We start from the raw sequence: 6,000 nt of genomic DNA on the forward strand, positions 1-6,000 counted from the left end.
TAACATCCTTAGCCATCGGAGTGTTGCAAATCAAAACGACCCTGAGATTTCACCTTACACCCATCAAAATGGCTAAAATCACCCCTTATCAAAGAAACTTCTATTTGCAGCAGAAGGAGATCATTACAGAATATCACAACCAAACCAAGCAAACTCCAGACCTGTTCCAACGAATACATCTACAGTTCAACTCCCATACTTAATCTCAAGAATCATTGTGGAACCGAGGGGAGTAAAACTGGAAGAGTCAGTAGAAAGGGGAATTTGCTGTGAGAATGTGTTTCCTAAGAATGTCAGAAGCTACACCTAAAAAATTTCACCAACATGATTGCCAAAGCATGAGTTAAACAAGGAAAACAACAGTAAACTAGTTAAAGTGGAAAGGAAAAGCCCAGGAGGTCTCAATCTTAAACAAAGAACTATGGACAACTAAAGAATTCTGGGAGTGAGCATAATAATCTTCCCTAATGAAGAGCACAGCAATTTGTTATCCAATATCAAATGGTCAGCCATGAAAACATACTTACAAGTAATATTATACATTCTAAGCCAATTGTACTTATTTATTTAGAAATATTTGTGGAAAAGGCCATGAGCTTGAAAAAGAGAAAAGAGGTTTATGTGGGTGGGTTTGGAAAAAGAAAAAAGGGAAATGATATGCTCATATCATAATCTCAAAAGATAAAAAAAATTTAAAAGCCTAAGTTTGCTTGTGCAGTTTCACAGCTGATATAATCTTAGGTAGGCCAGTGGTTGTTACTGGCCTTGTAAAATGAAATCAAATGGTCTCTGGGGGGGTCTTATGATCAGAGAGTAAAGGGCATTTGCTATATCATTAGCTGTGTACTGAGTACAGAGAATATGCTAATTTGCTCAATCAATGAAACCATGTCCTACAGAGAAACTACAATTGGAGTCACCACTTGGTTAAGCTTGTGATGATCGACTGTTATTCTCCCAGGTATAATTGCCTTTTACACTGCCAAATGGGAGAGTTGAGTGGAGATGTGGTAGAAATTCCCATCTTTGCATCATTAAAATTCTTGATAGAAACAATAATCATGATAGTCCTTCTAAGGATGAATGTTACATTTATGAGTTTTATAAATGGAAAAATACTAATGGCTTTTGTTAAAGTTGTTTTTTATAAAATTGTGTTTGTTTCCTAGTTTCTTTCTTAACCCAACTATCAGCCAAATAATTGAGACTCTATTGTATTATTTGTTTGTCAAGATTTACAGCACAATACTGAGAAGTTGTTACTCTATTCTTAACCCTCTAAGCTAATCTGATTTCCTCCCTGCATAAGTCCCAGAGATGCTTGCACTTTGTATGTAGCTTTCCTTGCTCAACTGAATCTCTTCTGATGTCTCGGAGCTCAGCTCATGGCTGAATCAACTGTTTCCTCTTCTAACTCTTCCTCCCGGGATGGCAGGAAGTCCAGCCCCATTCTCTTTTATGCTCAGTGTCCGACTGTAATCTGTTTTATTGGCATATCAAGGGACAACTAGGGAGCAAGGTTTACACAACATTGAGACAGGCACAGCTCAGAACAAGGATTGCAACGTGATACGGGGGTACAGAAATCAGCATTTGAATTATACAATAACCTTATGCCTACAGGCATTCTTTTATCTTGCCCATCATAACAGATTTCACTCCATTTATCAGGAAACCAATGTAGAGTTTCTACGTCCTGTTAAGTATGGCTACTCCAACTATGTATTCCAGAACTAGAAACCAACCAAAAAAAATGAATATGGGAACCTACTAGACCCACTGTGAGAGGCACCTGCGCAAAAGTTCCACTGACTGCCTGATACTCTTTACCATGATTGTAGGGCCTAATTGTTGGGTCTCTTGTTCTCAATATCAGTTTAGAAACATTGTACAGTCATCCCTGAAAAGTTTTAATTATTTCCTACTTCGGTAAAATGCTGTAAATCACATTAGGAATAAAAAAAGCATAATATTTTTTTCTAGTCTACTGGGGGCATTAAGGAAATCCATTGCTGTGTTCATTTACCTAATGTATTTATAGTTATACAGGTCAATTAAGAATATAATAGGCTTGTTATTTCACTTCTAGAAATATGATCAATTAGCCAATGACGATAGTCTATGTGGATCAGACTTGATTGCTGATTTAGCTCTGCAGTTTATTTTGGTAGCTGAGTTAATTATGTTCCTATTGCAGTGACAATATACCTGAAAAAACCCCACAGAAATCTGAAGTTGGAAATATTTATTTTAGCTCATGCTTTCAGAGGCTTTATTACAAACATTGAATTCAATCCATGGTCACTTGGCTTTTTTTTTCTGTGATTTGTGGGACTGTGGTGAATAGTACATCCTGGTGGAAAGATACGACAAAGAAAATCTGCTTACCTCAGAAAGTGGAGGGAGGGGAACCAATGCAAGGAAGATGTCAGAGAGAAAATATAATTTTCAAGGACACATCTCTAGTGTCCTACTTCTTCCAATTTAGGAAAGTTTTCACTACCCCACAACAGCCCATCCAGTGAAAAATCCATAGATATATTAATCCACTTATGAGGTAAGAGATACTTGTTGCATTGGAGACTAAGCCTTCAACACATAAGGTTTTGGTAGATATATCAAATAGAAATTGTAATAGTGTAGCCAGGCATGGTGGCACACACCTTTAATCCCAGTGCTTGGGAGGCAGAGGCAGCCAGATCTCTGTGAGTTTGAGGCCAGTCTGGTCTGCAAAGTAAGTCCAGGACAGCCAGGGCTACACAGAGAAACCCTGTCTTGAAAAGCCAAAACAACAACAAGAAAACAAATTTAATAGCAACCTAGCCAGTCTTGCCACCATTTTATTTTTGCCATTACCTTTAGGTTTTTCAGCTTAATAACTGTTTTGTATTGTGCTTGTCAGGCCAAGAGAAAACAGTGATCACCAAACTCATCAATGGCTTTTCATTCTGCTCACAAACTTACTTTTTGAGGGTCTGGTAAAAGATATATCTGCTGCATCTTCCCAGTGTGGGTGAGGAAATATTAATTAAGAATTCCATTCAACCATTTCAATCTCCCTAAGCCCTTGAGTTTCTTTGTCCACATGAAACCAAGATCTACTATTATCGACTAGCTTCCTGTTCATGTTTTATTTATTCCACCAATCAAACTGTTAGACCACCTTTTAATTCCTTGAACTTCAATACAAATATTGGATATGTTTAGTGGGGCTATATCAGTAAATTCAGTCTACTCTATCCATATTTCCTTACCACCATAATTCCATACTCTCAGCATCCATTGTTAGATGTTTCCAGGATAGCTACTTGCACATATTAGGAAACTCACTTTAGCTAATTTTGAGTGTAAGCAACTCTCAGGAGTCACACATACTACTTCATCTTTTGAAGCCTGCTGGACCATTAATTTAACTATAGTTCTAGAAATAATGATGCACAGTGGTAACCCAAGGAGAATCAGTACTGTTATGAATGGCAACCACCACTAGGGAAGCCATTATCATCTCATCAGGCAGTGAAGATTTGATCTTTTTACACTGAAGTGGAAAGGATGATGCCTCTAGGAATGAGAACACTTCTGACAGCATTGGGAAAGGTATTTCCAAAAGTATTCAAACATTATAGTTCAATTCTTGCCCTTTTTACTGGCATGTATTTCCTTTAACTATTGATGGGTTTCCTACCCTCATGCTCTTCCCTCCCCCACTTTCCCTTCCCTCACTTCCACTAAGCTACTCCCTTCCCCTAATCTCCTCTTCTACTTTCAAGTAACATTAACATATATATATATATAGCTATATTTTTCTCTTTATTTATAAACTTTGCATAACTGTGTACAATCTAGGATCCACAAAAGAATGTACACAATTTGTCATCCTGAATTTAGATTATTATGCTTAATATGACTATCCACAGCTGTGTATGTTCTTCAATGAGCAACATCATTTCATTCTTATGACTGAATAAAACTCTACTCTGCATACATGCTACATTTCTTTAATAGTTCGTTAACTGGCAGGTAGCTAGCTGATCCTATAACTTGACTCTTGTGACTAGTGCTACAGTAAACATGAATATTCAAGTATCTCTGTCGTATGTTTACTTAAAGACCTTCCTTGCTTATTGAAAGTGGTTAATTACCTATTGAAGATAATTTACATATCTCTATTTTCATTGTGTTTATCTGCTTTCTTGTTTTGATGTTAGGACCGATAGCTTTCAAGCTCTTTACCTGCCAGAGTCTCAACTAAAAGTTATGATAAACTTATTCATATTTGATTTATTTAATATGCTTTTAGATAGAAATAATAATAATATATGTATTGAGATGTTACATTAACACAGAATTTCCAAATTCCCACCATTCATTTTCCTATTTTCCTAATGTCATCATCGTATATTACCATGTGTCCTTGTTTCTTTTTTTGTTGCTTAGACCAAATGCCCTGACAAAAGCAACTTCAAGGAGCTTAGTTCAAGGGTGCATCCAACTATAGTGTGGAAGTTAAAAAGACTGGTCACACCATATCTACAATAAGGAAGCAAATATCAATGCATCCTGCTCTTTAGTTTCCTTTCTCTACTTATATAGGCCAGGATCCCAGCTATAGGTCCTCCTACTTCAGTTAATGTAATCAATATAACCCTTACAAATATGCCCAGAGGCCCAGCTCCCAGTTGATTCTAGATTCTGTCAAGCTGTCAATTAATACTGACCATCACATCATGTTATATTTATCAAAACTGAGAACCTAACATTAATAATGCATTATTAAATAAGCAACTCAATATTTATTTAAAGTTCTCATTTTTAGTGTTTTAAAGTTATAATTTATTACAATTTATTCAGTTTGTATCCCAGCTGTAGCCCCCTCCCTTGTCCCCTCCCAATCCTACCATCCCTTCCTCCTCTCCTCCCATGTCCCTCCCTGAGTCCACTGATTGAGGAGGCCCTCCTCCCCTTCCATCTGACCCTAGCCTATCAGATCTCATCAGGACTGTAGTATCTTCCTCTGTGGACTGGCAAGGCTCCTCCTCCATCAGGGGAAGGTGACCAGAAAGCCAACCCCTAGGTTCATGCCAGAGAAAGTCTCTGCTCCTCTTAAGAAGGGGAAGATAGAAAGACCTGGAGGGGACAGGAGCTCCAAAAAGAAACCAACAGAGTCATAAAAACTGAGCCCTGGGGACCCTAAAGAGAATGATACCACAACCAAAGACAATGCATGGAGAGGACCTAAAACCCCAGCTCAGATTTCTTATGTTTAATGATTGTCTTTTTTAGATTTTAGAATTCAGCCCAGAATTGCACAGTATGTTTGTCATAACTACTCAGTTCCTTTGATCTCTCACAATTTCTAAGTCTTTCCTCATTTCTTATAATCTTGAAAGTGAAGGAATATAGTTCTCATATCATGTGGAATAATTCTGGATTTGTCATTATGCCTCATTATTCTGAGATTTTGATGAGCTTCTTTGTTTAAAGAATACTACAGAGGTTAAATGCATCCTTTATCATATAATATCAGTAGTAAAATGATAGCAGTGTGACATCATTGGTGGGGTTATTCATGATCACCCAGTTAAAGGAGTGCTTACTCTATTAAAAAGTTACAAGTTTTCTCCTCTGTACTCTATTATTAAAAAAAAAAGTTACTAAGAACAACCCAAACCCAAGAAAAGAATTGTCACCTGAAGAGAGAGGTGTTTACATACACTAATGAATTTTTCTATAAAAATTATTCTTGTCCTTAACATTTACTTTTTTCATTGATTCACCTGAATATCATAAACCCTGCCTCTTTGATTTAACTGTATTCAATCATCTCTCTGGTTCAACAATATATAATAAAGAGGATGATATTGTTGGTGTGGTGTCTACATGTTTGTCTTTTCTTCATTCCCTCTCAATCCCTGTTCTTGATGCAACAGTCTTACTGTAGGGTAGAATTTAGAAACTAAGAAATGATCACTAGGTATGTTTGTTGCAACTAAGCTCTCA

The sequence above is a fragment of the Meriones unguiculatus genome, chromosome X (assembly GCF_030254825.1).
Source record: "Meriones unguiculatus strain TT.TT164.6M chromosome X, Bangor_MerUng_6.1, whole genome shotgun sequence".
Taxonomy (NCBI): domain Eukaryota; kingdom Metazoa; phylum Chordata; class Mammalia; order Rodentia; family Muridae; genus Meriones; species Meriones unguiculatus.